The 23,242-nt window shown below is 33.9% G+C and overlaps 1 protein-coding gene across 3 annotated transcripts in view; it reads left to right on the top strand.

Moving 5' to 3' along the window:
- LOC125683318 (homeobox protein abdominal-B-like) overlaps positions 1 to 23,242 on the top strand; it is a 136,486-nt gene that overhangs the window by 5,329 nt on the left and 107,915 nt on the right. Inside the window, exon 1 of one of the 3 annotated variants that reach the window (XM_048924352.2) lies at positions 1,308 to 1,448. The exons of 1 other annotated variant lie outside the window; for it this stretch is intronic. The gene's annotated coding sequence lies outside the window, so the exon portion shown is untranslated. Of the gene's footprint in view, positions 1 to 1,307; positions 1,449 to 20,276; positions 20,668 to 23,242 lie in introns of those variants that run through there. One more of the 3 variants, XM_048924353.2, reaches the window with a different exon arrangement.

The following is a 23,242-nucleotide window of genomic DNA, read 5'->3' as shown; positions in this document are numbered from 1 at the left end:
TGACGAAATGCGCATCTGGTGCATCAAAATTGGTACCGTATAAGTTTTACATAACATTGACCTTGCTCCCTATGTTTCGTTTGGGGATTCCTGTACATCCACACTAATGTCAAAAAACTTTTAAAACGAGGGAGTAAAAATTCAAGACTGAGTACGTCGTATTGTCATTTCATTGCGCTAATCAACCATGAAAACTTCGATTTGGGTAATTTGAATGAGAAATTACATGCGGCATTGTTTTGTTTTTATTTTATTTTTTGTTGTTTTTCTTTTTCTTGTTATTGGATGTGTTTTTTATCAGTGTTCTGGATGTGTTCCCAATATATCCCTCAATAAACACACATAATAAGGACATAAAACCATGCAATTCAGTTTATACTAAACTGAACACAATACTATTTTTTTATCGCGCCATCAAAATGGGTAGTCACTGTGTTTCTGTTTTCTCTTTCGGAAATGACGTCACATTTACAAATTCTACAAAGAACCATAATATCTACATCTAAAATTAACAATATTTTTTCTCTAATTTCAAACGAAGCAGTCTTTGTTTACTCTTGTTTATCTACTTCAAAAAGATGTTACAACCACAACTGCAGATTGCATTAACTTTGTAGTTTAAATATCAAATTCATTCAAATATATAGACCATTCCACAATCTGCATTCACGGAATTTTGCTTAATACCCTATTCTTTATGCTTATGACATTGCATAGGTTTTGGCACTGACGGTGTTAGGTAAAGTATAATTTTACACTGTTTTGCACATATTCTTCATCCTCTACTTCTCACCACAAGTGCATCTGATGTTCAGAAGATATCAACATCTGCATCCTTTATAAGGCCTGCTCACGTAACGAAGTCGGTCTCAATCTCTATCAGCGGCATGTGGTGCCCCCTGAACGTCGACGTGAATTACCTCCATCCCAGAGCGAAACATCGTGGCGGGTCCAGGCAAAATGAGCTTAGAATTTATGTCCTCTTTCGAAATAATATCCACACCAATAAGTATTTTCATAATCGGTGGTTTCAAAAGACTCCGATGTGTTTTATGATTGATCAAGTATGTTTTTATGTTCCTAATTTCCTATTTTACTTTAACAATAAAAGGTTTATAGGATTATTCATTTTGGAAGGTGGAAGCGTTTGTGTTGACTTTTATTATATTATTAGCAACCATAACTCTGCACTGCGTTCCTCACTTTTCTGTTAGTGAGCATTAATTATCTTTTTCGTCCCATTTTGTTTTATTGCAATATTTTGACAGAATATGATCTGTCAGTACAATAAGCTTTGAATCAATATCCTTTAGTCAATGAAGCGATAACATAGTCGTACCAAGTGTATTTTAACACATAATAATTATTCACTTTGTTCATTCAATTCATGGAATATTACATCACTTATAAGACATCTAGAAATGAGTTATTATGATGTATCTCCACACGTGAGTATTATTTGTATTTGTTTTTAAAGGAAGCAACTGCACTCAATTTATATACAATATTCCTCCAGGAGATGTTGAATATGACAAGGTGTGGTATTAATTTTTACGTTATTTCCCCCCCCAGAAATTTATGCTGCGAGTTTGTGCATATTCTTATTGTAAGATGTATTCCTTTCGGTTTCGAACACATGACGACGGATCGTTAGGAGAAAATCCTATTGGATTTGCACCTGGTATTTGACATTGTAAATTGATTATTTTCCTAGCATGATTCGGACACATGGTTGAGAAACATGAAAAAGGGAGGTGTTGTACCTGAAATTCAATCCAACATTATGATCCATGTCTTTAACACCAAACACTGTCCCTCCCCAATATAGGACAGCTAATGCTTTTAAATGTTGACCATTTAATTTCTGTACCCCAAAAAATGCAGGACTTTTCCCCTCCCAAATCCAACCTGCATTTGTTCAAGAGAAACTCTTTCCATGCTAACTATTTGTATAAAAAAAAATATGATGTACTATCTTTGATAGAAAAGTTGACCAAAGGATTATACGGAGATCAATCACGATATTAAAAAAAAATGACATCCGTAACTGTGAACCTATTTTAATTCCTGTGCGATTTCTTACAAGGACAATCAGCTACACCCGGGTCTTTTCTTAACTGCTTTTTTAGTTTGACAGGAAGTGTATGCCATACGTGTTTGTACATTAGAATAAAAATAACACTAACGGAATAAATAAAACAAATTATATATATATATATATTATTTGCATCTTTTCACCAGTAATATGATAATTATCTTCATGTTTACTTTTCTTAAAATGTTTTGATTAAGAGCAAGTCTTCACTTTATATTTCTTTATGCAAGTGCAAAGTATCGGTATAATATGCTGGGGATGGGGTATGTCTTTCTCCTTTTTTAAAAATACATTGCCTTAGGTCTAAGCAATTGATTGATACTGATTATTGGAGTATAGCCAGTGTCTGTTTTCAATTTGTATCATTCGGTTTAATGCAATAAGTCAGTTCATATTTTTAAATACCGGTAATTATAAAAATAATGCAAGGAATGGCAATCCCTAATTCTATTTTTTTCTTAATTCGTATTTATTTTTATCCATTTCCCCCCTTTTCATAGCGATTGTACATGTAATAACACACCTTTAGTTGCAAATTACAGTGTAACACACTAAAAAACATATTTTAGAATTAAAAGAAATAGTTCATCTTTTCGTGATTGGGGATGGTTATAATTTTTAAGCATTATATATTTATCTTACGATATTAAGAATTTAATGTTTTCGACTGATGAAAAATACGAATTAAACTACTGCATTCATTTGATGGAAAATACGCTATAATAGAATTATTAAAACTGTTGTAATATTTTTTGCTCGGGATTATAACTTTCCTTGCAAGTTAGTATTAATTATAGCTTACTTTTAAATTATTTTCAAGTCAATTTAAATTGTATAAATATCTTGTTTGTTTGTTTGGTTTTTCTTCTGTGTGTGTGTGTGTGTGTTTGTTGTTGTTGTTTTGTTTTTTGTTATTTTTTTTTTTTTATCTTTAGGGAATATTTTTAATAACCAACTAGTCAACAGGAGTGATCAAGAAAATTTGAAAAAGAAAAAAGGGTTTTGTAAATCTCGTCTGCAGAATTCTCGTAACAAACCGATGGGTTTTTGTTTTGGAGGGGATGGGGCTGGAGGGGATGTGGGTGTTTTTCTTCTGCTGTTTAGGTTATTTTCTTAATTCAAATATCATGTTTGACGAGAGCGTCATAGTAATGTGGAGGCCATGAGTCTCTTAATTTTATAAGCATACATTTACAATATCCGTGTCAAATCGGTCAATATCATTATGCAGTATCAGAAAACTTCTTTCTCATTTCGTGCGGCGAAGGTGAATATTGTTTAAAAATAGATAATGTATGATCTTCGTTGTGTCCATAAAAACAAAACAAACGAAAAACCAAAATGAATAAGTAAACAAAGAGAAACAAACAAAACAAACTTACATCATAACAAACAAATATCATTGCATTGTGTGGTTTAATGTGCTATAATAATTTATGATAATCATTGACCTGAAATAACTATCGCTACTCCGTACAAGCAATAACAATTTCACGCATTGAAGGTTAAATTAATGTTCATTTATAGGATAAAATACACCTAACCTCTACCAAAGGGAATTACTCAAATTGATAATTATACAGGAACGATGATACTAGGATTAAATACATTTTAATCAGTGTTGTAATCTTTTGTATGGGACGGATATTAAATATTTCACTTATTAAAACTTGTTATGGGTGTAAACGAATGACCATAATTAAATTATGTTCTATCCTTTTTTTTAAATGCATCATTAAATATCATTGCAATAATGTAAACCCATCTAAAAAAAAAAAATAGGAACAAACTGAATTTATTCCTTTCAACATATTTAATGCAGTTAAAAGCACGATGTATTTAAAGTTGTTTATTTATCTTTATAAAACAAAAACAGCAATATTTCTATTGCAAATGTTGGCCATTTCCTTTTTCTCCATCATTTATTTGAAAGCATACAATGTTAGTTGGGATAAAATATCCTAGGATACTCCCGCATATTTCTCATCTATGCTGTCAGGGTCCCATTGGATTGAATGTATTCTATTTTTTTTTTTAAGTAAGCATATATATATATATATATATAATGTAGCTATGTATAATAATTATATCAAATTTTTTAGAAGTATTTTTCAAAGTCATTGAAATATATACAACGTTGATGTAGATATAACATCAGTTCAAGATGTGTACTGTATGCAATTTAAACAGTAGAATAAAAATAGAAATTACTTAGGGATAATGTATAAACAATGTTGTCGTCATTTAACCATTTTCATGAAACGTAAACTATACAACCATGTCAATTAATGTAAACTATGCCAACACCACAACCACGATTACATTTACCTGAAAAAATGTAAAAATTTTGGTTTCTAGAAAATTTATTACATTTACTTGAAGGAATGTAAAATGGTTTCTAGAAACCTGATTACATTCACTTGAAAGAATGTAAAACTATGTCTAGAAATATGATTTTTTAAAATCAAATGAAACTAGAACGTATACACTGTACGATAGGTAGAACGATGAATACTCTGTAACTAACAAATCATACGCGTATTGATGAGTAGGAAACAAAAGCTACAAGCTGTGGCAAATCTTAAGGAAAAAATCAATACCAGCCAATATTAATTGTATTACATTGCGATGTACATGAAAGCTTTGCGTTTATTCAACGGAAAGCGGGCACAGATTCAGGTTAATAGCGCATGCTTTGAAATGTGGCATTGACTTATTATTAGATCATCTACAACATCTTTTGATGTTCCCAGTAAATATACTTGGAGCCAGAATATGATAAAGTCAAATAAATTTATATCTGTCACGTGGTTTGAGCTCATTTCTATCCTCCAATGGTATATTTAATTTTTCACTTCTGAATTGTTTTATTTACTACATTAAAATTCTATGAAAAAGATCTCCAAGCAGACAAAGAGTCGCATTGTAAGTAAGCAATCATTTATCAACTATTCTTACTTGTGGTTTTTAATTTTAGACCTTTATTTCATATATTATGTAATTGTCGTTGTTTTAGCACCATGTGGGTTTATTTGTTCGCTTTGAACTAGCATTTGGACTTTCCCATAATTGTCAATGATTTATGAAACAAATTCTTTTTTTATAATTGTCTACAGGTTTATCAAATAAAACCACTTTACTAATTATATTGCTTAAAAGACTAGATTGCAGAAAGAAAAGAATAGAAAACACAGCTTAACCGAGGTCCCAAATTTGTTTTATATGTATAGTTTATTTTCCGTGAATGTTGCCGCTTTGATAGAGTTATCTTTCGCTGCCAGTGTGAGCGCAGGAGGTTCGATTTAGATCATGTCTACGTTTATCATAAGGGTAGGTTTATACTTATCGCTACTGAGCAGATATAAAGCTGTTATTTTACACTGTGTGGTCTACTTCAGACAAGCGCTATCCACAGTCGTAAAAAGGCTTCGTTTTGACAAGTGTTTGGGTGGGCCTATTCTAATCAGTGGCGGTATAAACCGCATGCGCATATACAGAATATAAAATGAAGTGCGTTATGGAACAGAGACATCAAGAAGTAATAAAAGATTTCCAAAATGATAAAACAAAACATCTACAGTTTAAAACGTCTGATCAGTTTTTGTTTTTTGTTTTTTGTTTTTATATTTGTACAACAGTCGTCGTAAAAAATAGATTTTTCAAAAACATGCTTTAATAGTAAAATGAAATGGTACTGGTGATTTAAAAAAGGCAACACGGTTTAAACATACATTTACAACAAGAATGTCTATAATAAGAATATTCAGCTTTTCTTTTGGCATAAATTTGGAGAGATATTTTAAAAGCTTTTCGTATATAGATATCAATAATAATTTTTACTTTGTTTTTATTTACACTGGGAATGACATTTCAACGTGATTTTCTTGCAATGTGTGTTATAAAACGACCCCCCCCCCCCCTATAAAATTTTTACATTTTGATACATGCTAATATCAAATTGAATTCTAATTTGTTAATATTTATTCATTATGACATTGAAATTATTGATTTTTTAGACATATATTATCTTTGAATTAATTAATTACATCCGACCTGTTTTTCTCTATTAGGAAATATATACCTACATGAACAAACTTTCAAAAAATAGATTACTTTAAACACTACGTATACTAGTCACGTGATGGGACAAAGGTTAATTACAAAGGAATTATAGAATTTGATAATTGCAGTCATGGAAAACTTCTCCCTATTCATTTATTTAGTTTGAAATTCCTTTAGATACATTACTGTTTTTATTTTGTGTCACCGAAACCAAAGCGGAATGTATCTAAACCCGCAGGGTAAAATGACCTGGAATATTCGGTAATGACGGCAACACATGCAATGTTCTTGAATGGAGACTGTCCTTGTTTTAAATGTTTCAAATGAGTGCTGGACGGTGGCAATATACTCATTTCATTTTAAATATCCATACTTGTCATGGGCGGGGCTAGAACCCGATACATCAAGAGCTGGAACAGTATTATCTTATAAGTGGATAGCACCACATGACCAACTTAATCCAATATTGTCTAAGAAGTAGAGGCAATAAAGTAGCATTTTGCCCAAAATATTTAAAGTATTTCATTTTTATTTGCAAATACAACCTGCCGTTAGGTCGAATGTTGTCTGGTGTGTTACATACCAATGGTTAGGCCGTTCTTTACATACTGATTTTGAATACGCATTATTCCATTTATCTGTCGAAGATAGACTGCTGACAGCGAGAATGCCCGCTCGAGAGGGACCGCTTACTCCTCCTATGCACCTGTTCCCACCTCTGGTATATCCAGGGGTCCGTGTCTACCCTACGCCTAGTTTTGTATTCTTTATAGGATTTATGAGATTGATCACTGTTAATTTCATGTTATATTCTCAAATAAGTTAGCTTTACAAATCCCAATACAATTAGATTTTTCAGCTTTTAATTATGTCTAGGTATTTTGTCATTCAAATAGATTTATATGTGGATACATTCAAACAACGGAACCAAACTTCAACAGGAGAAAATAGATCTGACAAGCGGCCCGTGCCTCATGACCACAATATTCTCCCGAGTCCCTTTGCCCATGCATAGATAAAGTCTCACTAGTTTGGGGCACTAAAAGCATACACCCATATCACTGTCCCGCGTTTTCAGCAAACTCAAATCAACACAAGAGAATGATGAATGATGTAAAAACGTTTTCATTTGCTGTTTCCTAGAAGAATGAATATTAAAATAATTTCTGAACATTTCCTAGTAACACTTTAAATCCATTGTAAATCAGTTTGAATCACCGATTGACAAGTAATTTGATCTGTTTCATCCGTGCGGTTCCTTAGTAGAAACAATCTTGTAAAGAAGTTTCTTTTTGTGCTTATACAAAACTTTAAACCCCTCGATTTGACACAGAGGGTTATAGTTTGAACAAACTCAAAAATATATCACATGAGGATACATGCAAATTAATTTCAGAAGCTGTGCTATTGTACAAGTTTCATAGGTTTATCTTATGAAGGCTTATTTGTATAAATTGAAATCCTAATTTTGCCCTGTGATCATGGTTTGAACAAAACCGAATAACATTAAATGTAAATGCATATAGTTTTGACAAATTGTCACGTTGTGGCTTCTAAGCTATTTTAGAAGATTTTTATTGAACATCTCTAAGCCTATTGTTGTTCCATACTGGTCCCAGGGCGCCATGGTTTCTCGAATCTACAGTATATGAGGATGCTTTTGTGCAAGTTGTGGCAAGTACACTTTTCCAAGTCAAGTGTCGTCGGTCCGCTACTCTCCCTACATACCGGGAACTCTTGACTTGAAAAAATCTTTTGATAGCAGTCCATGCAAGAATCCTGGAAAAGTTGATGTATTACTGAATAGGGTGAAAATGAAGGGGGGAAAACGTTGCTTGCGAATGCCCAAATTTGAAGAAAAATACGACTTTGTAGTTTGTGCATGCGGGAGGAAATGTTACAAAATTGTGCTGTTTTATCACATAAATGACGGATAACTCTAACTGTACTTTCCAATCAATACATACAAAAAGCATAGGGAATGTTCTGCCAATTATCTTTGATGTGCAAGTGGTTATGATTTTACAGGTTCCATCACGTGACTATAGTTTTATAATGTTGAATTGAGGAAGAAATGTCTAGCTTGCTTGTATTATGAACTTGTTTGTATTTGAATTTAATTAAACATTATTTTATTATGACAATTCATGATAGGATTGGACAACAGCCACTGCCTATATAAGTCCTCTCCGTAGAAGGTACACGGTCATACAAACTTTAGAATATTAAATACAGTATTACACAAAGGATATACTGATTTGAACATTGCAATAACATAGGTAATTCATGACATGGTAGCTTGTAATTAATTCTACTAATATTGTATGGAATCAATATATAGTTTACACTTTAATCAGAAGATACAAAATAGGAAAAACAAAAGGAAACATGAAAAGAAAGAAAATTGAATATTGGTTCTATGACAATAAAATGTAGACAGAATAAATTCATGCACAATTTTAAATACTGCAATATTTTGGTTGAATGTAAGATTGTCATCTCCATTCAAAATAAGTTCAATGGATAACTGTAACGGCAATTGCAAATTACCAAAACTTTGGATTAGGATCTGTCTTTGTAAATTGTATTTTCGACAATTCAAGAAGTTAAATACAGTTTCAAAAATATTTCCACACAGATCACATATTTGATTTTCCCTCAGAAAATGATTAAATAGACCAGCATGTAAATTGCTAGCATTATTTCGCAGTTGACAGTGAAGTATATTTGCTTTTCGATTTCCATAATTATAATATGTCCTAGGTTTTAGACAATAAAGTTTTTCAATGCTGTCTTAAACGCTGATATAGTTGGAAGACTTCTAATTTCAAGAGATAAGTCATTCCATGGCTTGTTTGTACATGTATTATGCGGTATACAAAGACTGTTAGCATGGGGCACTTGTCATTTCTCTAAATTACAACCAAGAAATTCCCCATGCTTCCGTTAGTTTTATATATTTCCCACACCACAAACAGCTGACACATCTATTCCTTATACATATAATTTGTAAAGTAAAAAGATGCATATTTTAAAAGAAAGGTGTGAAATTACCTCAATGATGTTTCTCATATCACCATGCCCCACGTAATTTAACAACTCAGATTAAGCATTTCCTAAGTTCCATATACCAAAATCCTATCTCTATAAACAAATGTTCTCTTCGAACATATACATGTAGGTATATGATATCTCAACGAAAACAAATTACCTACTTTGTCCCTTCTAGTCTATTTAATCCTTAGCAGCTTTTGCACCCTCGTGACTTCCTCCGGCTTTATGAATTATATAGACAAACATTATTTGTTAACCTGTAGAAGTAGTCAAGTAGATGTCATATTCATTGAATGGTGATTGAAATACTGTTTTTAAAAGTCTTTGCAGAATTTAGGTGAATCATGGTTCTACAATAATTTTACACAGTCCTCGGATTATCTGTATTTCATACTAGTATATACAGTTTAAACAAAATCTAGAGATTATAAAACCTCTTTATAAGACTTAATAATGTTTTACAACCTAAGGGAAGTGTTTTACGCCGTACATCTAAGATGTGTATAGCTATTTGATAAAACCTACATCAAGTTCATTTGTGAGTACACAAATCTCAAAGTGGAAGGCGGTACTGGCCGAGTGTTGTTATATTGGGATAGCGTTCATAGACATACACAAGTCAGGACACCTGACGTGTAACATACTGAGAACAAAACCACGTGTCATAAGCAGCACTACAGGGTTTTGTTTATGAATGAAAGGTGAAGATAACGAACAGTGATCAATCTCATAACTCCTATAAGCAATACAAAATAGACAATTGGGCAAACATGGACCCCTGGACACACCCGAGGTGGGATCAGGTGCCTAGGAGTAAATATAGTTACTTATAATATCCACAAATATTTTTAAAATGCATATAAATGATTGAAACATAACAACCACATTATAATATATTCATCGGTAATTGATACCGTATAAGTGGATTGTTTTTAGCGAGACACAAACTTTGCGATACTCCCATAAAAATGATTATATATATTTAGCGAAAGCTAATTTTACCGACTTTATAATTCTAGAAAAATAGCTATTACCTCTGATATGTAATAAACTGTTAAGAGATATTCAAATTTAGCGACCTCATTATCTTACTAATGCCAAAATTAAATCCTAGCTAAAAATTCTGCATATACGGTATTCTGCTTAAGTGAAATGTTAATAACACCGTTCATACTCAACATACACGCTGCTATGCTTATAAGGAAGAACGTTTGTAAGCAAATGAATAGGAATCTGATTTATTATATTCATTAATTCATAAAGTATTACTACACATAGATTTGTAACTAGCTAGTGTTAGTGGACGTACACAGTCTATGATTTCTATTTCTAAAGTACACCTGAAAGGTTTGCTTTTTTCAGTTTCCATTAACTTGGAAATGATTGAATTGCAGAGAGATCGAAGATTAGGGATTTTTGGACATAAACTTTCTATCGACTCGGCGTTTGAATTGTTAACTATAGATGCAGATTAATATGGAGGAATTATTTTCAAACAACTTTAAATTGCACATGAAAATTAATTGCGAAGCTCAGTATTTCAAAATTTTCAGTACCAATCTCAGTATCGTTCTTTTACTTCTTTGTCTATATTTTAGTTTATGATATGTATTATTTCGGATTTCAAACATTTCGGTTGAGCATCATTGAAGAGACATTATTTGTCGAAATGCGCATCTGATGCATGAAAATTGGCACCGTATAAGTTTTACATCTAAGTACAAATAACATTGTCCTGACAAATAAAATGTTTTTTTTATTCTTGAGAAGAAGAAAATTATTCAAAACCTTCTAAATGAGAAGAAAAATTATGTTGTTGTGGTCTTCAACTCGACATTTAGATTCACCAACGACATTCTATCTATTAACTATATTCATTTTCATCCATATGTTGATTACATATATCCCAGTGAACTCGAAATAAAAGACACCGTAGAGTCCTCCACACCTGCTTCGTACGTGTACTTAGATATTTTATTGAAAATAGATATTATAACTCAACTTTATCAAAACAGGATAATTTTATCTTCTCCATAGTCAACTTCCCATATTTACATGTATGTAGAAATATCCCATTATCACCTGTATATGGTGTTTATATCTCTCAACTCATTCGATAAGCAAGGGCTTGTTTTGCGTATGATCAGTTCTTAAATGGAGGCAAGCTACTGACAGCATTTCGCACTATGGTCGTTAATTATCTAATTTTCAATTACAAGCTATCACTCGGTCGAACGCTGTCAGACGTGTTTTATACCAATTGTTAGGCCGTTCTTTATATATTGAATTTGACTACGAATTACTCCGTTTTACTGATCATAATATATGACTCACAGCGAGTGTGATCGGTCAACACGGGATGTTTACTCCTCCTTGGCACATACTCCAACCTCTGGTATGTCAAGGGGCCTGTGTTTGCCCTTGCCGTTATATTCTGTTCTTTATTGGATTTATGAGATTAATCCCTGTTCGTTATCTTCACTTGTGCATCAACACTTTCTCGCGAGCATACCTTGAAAATGACTGCAATTACGACCCGAAATTTACTAACTAAATATCTTTATAATTAATTCAAGCATTCCTGAAACTTTGTGATCATTTTTCATTGCATCGACCTCACTAAATCATAAAAACCTGTAATAAAAATGACAAAAGCAACATAATTTGATCTTAAGGTGGCATATATTCGGTATTGCATTTATGATTATTTAAGCCGTACATATTTCGTACCAGATTTAAAAGGTCGACTTTAATGTGGCAATTATATTCTTCCCAGGTTTTTTTTTATTTCGACACACACACACACACACACACACACACACACACATACACACACACACACATACATACATATATATATATATATATATATATATATATATATATATATATATATATATATATAACACAGTTTTATATAAGTTTCACATATAGTGGGGACTCCGTGGCCGAGTGCTTAGAGCATCGCGCTCAAAATCACACGGTCTCTCACCTCTGTCGGCGCGGGTTCGAATCCCGCTCGCGCCGGTAAGTGAGAAAATTTCACAGTTTACTTTCAGAAGGTCGGTGGTCTCTTCCCAGGTACATTGTATCTGGGTTCTCTCTTCCACCCAATCGGAATTCCTCGAATGTCTCGCGCACTCAACATAGATCTCGGATGTAATACGATGGCATTCATGAGTGAATGTCATGCATTGTCAATTGTGACGTCACAGCAATGCATTAAATTCGTTCATGGATGCCATCGTATTATATCCGAGATCTATGTCGAGTGCACGAGACATTCGAGGAGTTCCGATTGCTCTTCCACCAATAAAAAAATTGTTGAGTGTGGCGGAAAACATAAATCAATCAAAAATCTAAGGTGTCGTGACCTGTTGCAGCCCACTGGTAAACTTTCGACGTTCGTAGTGTCACGAAAATTTCTAGAGATTTTCAAAAATATTCCCCGCTCTCTACGTTAAATCTCTGGCGTCTGTTAACATAGATGTACATGCCAAAACTGGTCGACAGGGGATGCTTACTACTGATCGCACCTCTGGTATATACAGGGGTCCGTGTTTGTCCAACTCTCTACTTTGTATTGCTTATACGAGTTATGAGATTGATCACTGTTCGTTATCTTTGCCTTTCATATAAGACATTCCGGGTCATAAGTATTTGCAATTATGTAGCCCTCTCCAACTTGATTGAATATTGTTTAACGTCCCTCTCGAGAATATTTCACTCATATGGAGACGTCACACCACTGCCGGTGAAGGACTGCAAAATTTAGGCGTATGCTCAGCGCTTATGGCATTTGAGCAGGGAGAGATCTTTATCGTGCCACACCTGCTGTGACACGGGGCTTCGGATTTAGCGGTCTCATCTGAAGGACCGCCCCATTTAATCGCGTCTTACGACAAGCAAGGGGTACAGAGGACTTATTTTAACCCGGATACTCACGGGGACATTTTTGAGGTTGCATTGGGTATGCAAAACACATATATTTGAATAGTGAGTATGTTATTATCAATTACTAGTCAAAGTCAATAAATGACAATTATGTGTACAGTGGCCCGATTAGGAAGTATACAAAATTGAAAGTTCTATCTTGCATATCGCGTCAGTCCTTTTTGATCGCTCCTCGTACATATTTAACACTGAGTTTTAAAAAATACACAAAAGTATTTTACAATCACAGTTATCATTTAGAATAACAAGGAGTAAAATGTTTATTACATTTCAAGTCTACGCTTCAGAAAGGTGACAAAAAAATAAATGAAACAAATAGTTATGAATCTCATCAATCCTATCGTTAATGCACAATCCAAGGGCAAAACATACCATTAATCACACCAGAGGTGGGATCTAGTGTCTTGGAGGAATAAACATCCCCTGTTGACGGGTCATAAACGCCGTGAACACTATATTTTAATCAGGTAAACAGATTTATTCGTAGTAAAACTCATTATGTAAAGAACGGTCTAAGAATTGATATGAAACACGTCAAATAGAATTCGACCCAAGGACAGGTTGTATTTGCGAATAAGATCATTAAAATGACCATAGAATGTTCGAAATGCTGACTGGAACGAGATCGTTGAAACCTCTGCGCATAACTACATCGTGTTTGTCAGGAACCTGCTTCCCTTTGAAAATTCATTATACACAGAACATGGTCTCGCTTTCTATATCGTTTAATGCTTATACCTTTACAACTGGAAAATAAAGTCTACAGGCGTGTCTCGAAATGATTTCATAATGCAACATTTATGACAATTACATGTATTTCAAATGTTTGAGATTAAGGTTTGGTGTCATGTGTAAACTTGATACTTTTTGAGGTAAAATGTGTTCTATCGTGGAACGCTTGCTCAAAGAAATGTATTTTTTTCTCTTTTCCGGCGTTTGACTGTTGAAAGGGAATTATATCATTATTTTTGTCAACATTTAGTGGAATCTGCTATATTTAAGTCCATGCAAGGCCTACAATACAACATGATTCTTTTAGGTACTGGTTGTCAGACACTTACCAACATTAATTAAAGCTCACCATATATGAAGTTATGCCTTTCAAGCATTCGACGAAATTCACATCATAAACAATTATTAGCGAACTATACATGAACACCAAATGAAAACCCGTATAATGAATACACTTTTCGTCAATCAGGCATTGGAATAATGGTGTGTATTAGTAAGTATTCCTTATCTCTTCTTTTTACCACTGATTTTGACTATGGATTACTCCGCTTAGTTGATCAAGACAAACAGTTCACTGCGGGTGTGGTCTGTCAACAGGAATACACCTCTTAGACAGCTGATCCCACCTTTGATGTTTCGCGGACTCCCTCTTCTCGATTATGTTTACTTTACAGGATTAAATCTTACTCATAAAATTGAACTTCTTCATTATCTGAGAAACCTTTTAAGAGTCATTGTCATGTTGTCAAATAAGAACACTTCAGTTTTCATCTATTTAAATGAAAACTTATATATCATGTACAAAACTTTTCTCTCAAACAATTTTGTCGTTCTTCAGCGGATTCCATAGGAATAACTTTGAAATTCTCTCGTAAGACGTAACACGCTAAGCATACAATTTAGTGTAACTACAGTTTGCAGTAAATCAACAGTTGTCAGTGTCAAATATTTCAGCTTCATGGATGTTTAAAAGAAAATAAAGATATTAAAGACACTTTCTACAAAACGATTTTGTCTACCTCCTTTTGAAGAGGTCCAGCTTTTACAATTTTACAGAATATAGAGAAAAGATATTAGATTATATTGATCTATTTCAAACACTTAGATCATTCTGTCTTTTCCGTAAGAGTCAGAATTCCAGAACAAAATACAATCCTTCAAGCAACCCAACTTTAAGTAACTTTTTTCGCTGCAACGAGAAGATAGATGGGTCAAGAAACTAGGCACTGCTTTTCCATATTGAAGTAACAACAATGTTGTGAATGTGGAAAATCTTACTACTCCGCACGTAAGCTTAGTCATGGATATTGTTCATACAAAACATTTGATTTATTTTTACCTCACGTCAACGGTCAATTATGTGTACATTATATTTGCACAACACTTTACTGTGTTTCTTTGAAAATTTTGAATAGATTATTTGAAGAGTCCAAAGCTAGTCCATACTTTGGTTTTTTTTTAATACCAGAATTCTAACTGAATTCTGTGTTTATGATATAAGGCTCACGGGTCAACAGTGGATACTTACTCATCCCGCCGTATCCAGGTTCTCTCTTCCACTGGGACGCCACCAGATAACCGAAAAATTGTTGAGTGTGGCGGAAAACAGCAAAACAATTTAAACGGTTAGTCCTATGGCTTTCATATTTCACATATGTATTCCTTGTGACATGACCGTTCTGTCGGTACCAAAATTCTACAGGAGAACATAGATCTGACAAGCGGTCCATGTCTCTTAAACATAATTTGTTCAATATGAATGTTGCCCATTACAGTCTCTTAAAAGCACCACTGGTTATGGATAATACGTAATACTCCTTAAACTTTGATTTACTAACCAACGAATAGATCCCCTCAACATAAACAACGTTCTTGGTCATAAAATGTTCAATCTTGTATTCCATCATTTACAACCTATCATTGAGTCGAATGCTGTCTGACTTGTTTCATACCGATTGTTAGACCCTTCTTGGCACACTTATTTTGACTACAGATAACTCCGTTTACCTGATCGAGAAATAGTGCTCACCACGGGTGGATGCTTATTCCCCCTAGGCACCTGATCCCACTTCTGGTATATCCAGAAGGTCCGTTTTTGCCCAACTCTCTATTTTGTATTGCTTACAGGAGTTAAGAGATTGATTATTGTTGGTTATCTTTGCTTTTCATTTCAAGTTTACGTCGTTAATTTCCCACATTCTATTATCACCTTCAACTGATTCAATACACAGAGCTTGTTCTGCGTATGGTCAGTTTTTAAATCGAGGTAAGCTACTGACAAACAAGTTGATGGTACAGGGGTTTCAACAGTCTCGAATGAAGCATTTCGCAAATTCTATGGTCGTTATAACGATCTAGTTCGTCAATACAACCTATCATTGGGTCAAATGCTGTCTGACGTGTTTCATACCGATTGTTAGGCCGTTCTTGGCACACTGAGTTTGACTGCGGATAGCTCCTTTTACCTGATCAGGATATAGGGCTCACGGCGGGTGTGACCGGTCGACAGGGGATGCTTACTCCTCCTAGGCACCTGATCCCACCTCTGGTGTGTCCAGGGGTCCGTGTTTGCCCAACTATCTATTTTGTATTGCTTATAGGAGTTATGAGATTGATCACTGTTCATTATCTTCACCTTTCATGGATATTTCGAATCAAGATATGACTGAAAATGAGTATTGTTGATAGATAAAACGTCGTCGATATATCTAAATGTCGAGTTTAAGGCCACAGCATGAGATTTCTTTCTTCATGTAGAAGCTTTTGAATAAATTCTGCCTCATATGAATCCAAAAACAGACCAGCTTATAAAGGATGACATTTCGTGCTCAAGGGAATGCCAACAGACTGTTGGAAGACCTGATCACCAAAGACAAGTAAATATTGTCAACCAGGAACTCCAGTATTTTTTATATTAACATCAGAGTACTTGTGCGTAAAATTAGTGGTTTTTAATAGTGATTTTTGAATAACTGATTACAAGATATGAATATTTCCCATTTTCCATTTTTATTGACAAAGAAGCGGTATATGATATGAAAATGCTTAGTCTTTAATTTATCTTGGGGAGTTGTCATGTAAAGTGTTGAGAGTCATATTGTTGATGCTGTTGATTCGGAAAAGGGCTTTTGATTTCATATTTATTAAACGTTTGAATTTTTAGTATCCATATTTGATTTACACCACCTCTCGTATATGTTGTAACTCAATAACTCTGAAGTTTCACTTTCTTAGTAGTTAATATGTAAATGAGGAGCAAAGATAGGGGCTTGTAGTAACATTTACTGGAATGTTTATCGGTAAGGGTTTTTGTGAAGTTTTAGAATCCACTATAGCACGGTAACGGTAATTAATTGACCTGTCGGTGTATGAATTGTCTAAACTTGATTTCATTGATTGAAATGTCGGCACGTAAATTCGTTGATTTACAATATCGATACGTGATCCATGATGAGCTTGTCATTAAGTGTGTCGTTAATTCGTCTGAACGTGAATTTTCTTATGTTCGTTCATGTGAGTACAGTAATTTGTTACACGATAGGTCGATATACGTGATGTTAGGTAGATTTGTTGTCAAGAGAGGAAGAACCCTATTGATTTTGGGGTCAAAAAGTCAAGATCACTATGAGACTTCATAGAAAAATCTTGTAGACACTCATTGAGGTGGCGCTTTAGGGACTCTGGTTGAACCACAGGCACCTGAAGTATGGATATTACTACCCCCCCCTTTTCATAATTTTTTTTTTGGTGGCAATAATTTCTCTGAAATGTTTGAATTCCCAGTCTATCTCATCCTTCTTTCGATTCATGTAATCGTTTCACGCTTTTTGTAAGCTTTAGAGATTGGCCTTCTACCGGTATAATAAAATACACAAGGTAAGAAACAAAAATTTGTAAACAAATAGGGGGTCCCCGTTTCGGGGCACATTTTCCAAGTAATTACAGCGTTACCTAAGGAATTTTGGCGAGCGGCAGGTCGGGGGGATGTCATACTACAAGTCTCATCAACTCAAAAGCCATCTCATCTCTATTATTTGACACAATCTTGCGTGCATTGATTGGACAGGGCTTCATCTCTTCCACTGGCAGCCAAAAAGGAGGTCACAGAGTACAGGGGAGTAGTAGTAATATCCATACTTCAGGTGCCTGTGGTTGAACAGGTCGATAAACGTGATGTTAGGTTAATGGTATAAATAAAAATACAATAATCTAGGCCAGTTTGATATATGTTATGTTCGTTCAATGACAAGTCAGTAAAATAATTTGTTACTGAACAGGTCAATACAGGATATTTGCAATTGACATTGCTTTGCTCAACACATTGAGGGTCATGTATGTACTTGAGGGGTATCATGAACATGCATGGTTATATGGATTCATTGTTTAATGTTGATATTTGATGTCCCTGATATGAACCGGTATGTAAATTCATTATTCGACATCTTGATACTTGATGGTGGCCAATGATATGAACATTTATTGGTTGATTATGCAGGGATATAAACAGGTGTGTTAATGTATTGTTTGATTAATGAGTGATACGAGCCTATAGGTAAATTCATTGGTTGACGTGATTGTGAACAATGATATGAACCTTTATTCAATGGTTGATGTGAACCTGTATGTAAAGTCATTGGTAGATATGAACTTGTATGTAAATTCAATGGTAGATATGAACTTGTATGTAAAGTCATTGGTAGATATGAACTTTTATGTAAATTCATTGACTGATATGTGATGGTGGTCAAATGGTGTGAACCATAATATAAATGCAATGGTTGATATGATCTTGTATGTAAATTCATTGACTGATATGAACTTATATGTTAATTCTTTGTGAATTGTGCAGGGATATAAACCGTTGTGTTAATGTATCTTTTGATTGGTGAGTGATATGAGCCTGTAAGTAAATTCATCGGTTGTCATGTGATGGTGGTCAATGATATGAACCTATATGTAAGTTCATTGGTTGATATGAACTTGTATGTACATTCATTGGTTGGTACATGTATGTAATGGTGCTCAATGATATGAACTTCCATGTAAATTAATATTTTGATTGGTGGTCATTGGTGACTGACATAAACCACTGTGTAAATACCTTTCATCAATATGTTGATATACAAATGTAGCTATGCATTTCTTAACATTGTTGTTAGGAGCGATTTCAATATGAAGTCATGGTGTTTGAATGGATAAAACAAAAACGATATCCTAGAAAATGACTGATTGCCAAACCACTAGATCTGGAAGTAGTATTCATCCCTGGTCCTGATAAAGTGACGTTACAATTCAGTTCATCGGAAGTACAGCATGGCTGCCATAGGAATACTTGACTGACACAATCAACATCTCCAACCTTCTAAACATTTTTTATCATTCAACCTACTTTGAAGTTATTGAATCCAGTATTATGAAAAATACTGACTCTTGGGAGTATTTAGGGTTTACATTAGTCAGAACTTTCAAATAACAATATCTACGAAATTTCCTCGAAAAAGCGTACTTCTAAGAAAACTTCTCGAGAACACAATGTTACGTTATTTTAGTTAAGGTGTGACTAATGCCTTATCGAAATTTACATTTTCAAAAAGATCGAGAAGGGTTACATTTCATAAAATCCGATATGGACTTCTAGTGTTAATATATGTATTATAAATCATTCATAATATTAAAAAGAAAATCGATTTATATCATATTTGAAAGTAACTGTATTTCAATTGCATTAAAATGGGTGTAAATTTGCATGTTTCCCACATTTTTGCATTAATTAATCTTTAGATCTGTAAAGGTAAATCAGGTTTGTATGATTTCAGTGTTACTTGGTAATATGTAGGAGACAGTTTACAATCCTTTACAAAGTGTTACTTTTATTTTGCATCGTCCTTTTTATAAATCTGATCTTGTAAAGAGAATCAGGATGTCCTGGATTTCCGGAAAAATTGCAGGTAAAAAAATATATTGAATTTTAAGTTCATTTTCATATTCTTCTCAACTTTAAAGTGATGTATCAAGCTTTAGGAGTTTATATTTTACAACAATGTTTTCTCGAAGCATGTAATTACCGGAGACACTGAAACTCCTACTGTGTATATTCTTGGAGTAAACATAAAAATCGATTGGAATACTCCAAGGGCCCCTTGGATCGCAAACAATTTCCAGGAGTGCTGATATTAGTCAATTATTCGTAGATACATACGAAACATATAAATACTATATAATCCTCATAAAGTCCGTTACAGTACTACTCCCATGTGTCCCCCCGGCCAAAATGGCGGTGCAATTCAGTCAGCACTTAAGGTGCCTTTGAATTATTAATGAACATCGCAAAGGCCATGGTTCTGGTACAAAATGAATACCACAAGATAATACACATGTTTTCATAATTTAAATCCCATTTTATACTCCATCTTCGAAAAAAAATGTTCTGAAAAGTTCAATCTTGGTGCTCACCACGCCTAAGTGTTCTCCTCTTGGGCCCGATTCCAGGGCCCTTACATTGTTATTTTCCCGTTGTTTTATCTTCAGGTTGATTATTACTTTCTTAGTTTTATGCCCCCACTGATAGGAATTAACTATTGTTTTATTATCCAGCACTCGACGAACTTCTTGCAATAAAATCAACAAAACTTAATAAATTACGTGTCCCATTCATTATCGTAATTCGAAAGTTTGCGTAAAACAGTGCCCCGAGAAATGAAATGCATCATTCTGTTTGGAGCTCCGTAACAAAGGATGACGACTGTTTTTTAACAAAAATCGGACATGAAGTAAGTCTGTCTCCTTCTAATTTCACTAATGTATTTTCCTTTGTGTCTACACGCAGTGTGTTATTCTGCGTCGGTGTACATGTGCTTGGTATTTGTTTATGCTGTCAACAACCAGAGTGGTATACGAACAACGCTTGGTAATTATTTTGTCAGATTTCCGGTGATTACATGTACTTTTTGACGATAATGGATATCTTCGGCTTAAATATATTATATATTTAACGTATAAAGAATATATTTATCTTACATGTATATCCTCAGACGTTTAACAAACTTGACATCTATAAAGCTCAGCGAAGGTGTATATACAGTTTTGTCATTGTAGAGCCGTTGTAGCGTGATTTACCAGATCACCTGAAAGTGAACTATTTGCTTGCAACATATGAGCACTTGATATATCTGCAAAAAATCAATATTAGCTTTTTAATGTTCTTGTAACAAACAAATGTGAGAATCCATTTTTGTAAGATCGTACTGTTGCCAAAGATATACGTATCATCGCGGGATAGCAGTATAAGATTTTATTCTTATTTTGTTATTCTATTGTTTTTCTCTCCATCGGATATAGTCCACTTCTATGGAGACCAACTATCTGCTTTCCTACCAGAACCAATGTTGGAAAAGTTCTTAATTTTTTTCTTAATTGCTTTCTATGACCCATATGGGACATTAAATCTTTAAGTTCTCATTAAAAAAACCTTATGACATTGACCTCTAATGCACAGTTTTGCACAGAAGACATCCATGTGATGCAAGAGGTCTACTCGGAAAATTTCAAACTAATGATTTTCCACTCACAGAAAGAACGATCTACATAAGATGGTAAACATTTGGGTTTGATATCTGATTTCGGTCGGGTTTAACATTTTTTTTCAAATAGGGTGTAATTTACATTATTGGACGCAGTTGCACAATTTAGACCCTTGAATTACTTCTAATTTTTGAAAGCAGGTGTTATTTAATTTTGAAGAAGAGTAAATGCACTACATGTATATACACATCTTTCATATATCTGTATTTTGTTTTTACAAAACTTTTGATGAGATAAAGAAAAATTAAAGTTTAATGAAAAAGTGCATGATAATTTTCATTTTGTGTTCCGCAGATATAGAGCGATCCATGAACAATATTCATGTCATTACTACTTGCACATGTGTTTCTTTCAAACATACGTCACTGGAAGAAATATTTCTCTTGTTCATGAAGTGGCTCTACGTTTTGTATGGTTTTCGTCTCTCAAATATTGTGATATGTGAGAACATGTTCTGCGTATGATCAATTTTAACTCCTGGTTGGCTACTGACAAATGCATTGATGTTACATGTATTTCAACAGTTTTCTTTAAAATCACCATTTCACAAGTTATGTGGTCCTGTAATGATCGTATTTCCAAATACAACCTGTTATTAGAGGCCGGCCGACGTGTTTCATGCCAATTGCTAACAAATTTTGTCTGCAAAGTATTTCGTTCACCTGATCAATATATAGGACTCACGGCGGATGTGACCGGTCACAATACTCCTCCATGCACCTGGTCCCACTTGTGTTGTTTCCAAAAATCCGTGTTTCCTTCTTTAAGCTAAAAAATGTCACGTGATTTTCGGGTTTTTGAGGGGTCGCATTAGGATCACAACCACACATTTTTATAGTTACTAAACTGTTAATCAACGTCTTCTCAACTCTAACATTTAGTAGTGTAATTGACAGTGACTATAAGCTACTTTTATATTAAATTTATTCCTCCGGAGAATATGATATTTTAGTGATAATACGACTTGGTCAATATTTACAGGTGTTACTTGTTTAATATCTATGTATAAAATCTACGTAATCATTTCTGCCTTTGAAATGGTAAATATTTGCTAAGATACACCCAACATTGCATCACCTTGTTGCGAATGTTAAGATTGTGATTTGGTCGCTGTCTTTTCTACTGATTTAACAGGTGTGTAAAAAAAAATGTCTGACATGCCCAATCCTGCACTACGAAGCATGATAGTTATTGCAGCTAAACTGATTTAGAACTTGTCAACGATTTTCCATAAGTTATATGCCTGGAAACATTTGCATTTAAAAGCAATTAATGGAAGGAATATTCATAGAATAAAGATACATAAATATATGCTTGTTGATGGTGGGGACTCGGATCGCATGCGCTTCACTTCGATGTAAATGGTGAAGTCAAGAAAGAGCAAACATAAACGTCCATGTTAGGTGACGTAATCACCAAATGCACCGCTTTACACAAATATGTGCAGTCTCAAGAAAATCAAAATGTTCTTACTTTAATATATATGTTTAATGACGTATGAATTTGTCAACACGTTCACAATGTTTTTATCACATCGGATCATACCGCTTTAACTGCGTTATAATTTGAGAAATAGAAATTAATTTTTAACAGTTGCCTTTCTGAACTCTGTCAAAAGCTTTATTCCATCTTCTATGATCTACAGAGTAAGTCTTCATCTAGTGTATTAAGTACCGGTATATCTGGTTTTAAAAAATAGTATTTAAAACACGGGCTTCACATTACTTTACAATCCATAATGATAAATCCGAAAATATCCTACAC

This window comes from Ostrea edulis, chromosome 6, assembly GCF_947568905.1.
Source record: "Ostrea edulis chromosome 6, xbOstEdul1.1, whole genome shotgun sequence".
NCBI lineage: Eukaryota > Metazoa > Mollusca > Bivalvia > Ostreida > Ostreidae > Ostrea > Ostrea edulis.
This window is presented reverse-complemented; position numbering and strand designations above follow the sequence as displayed.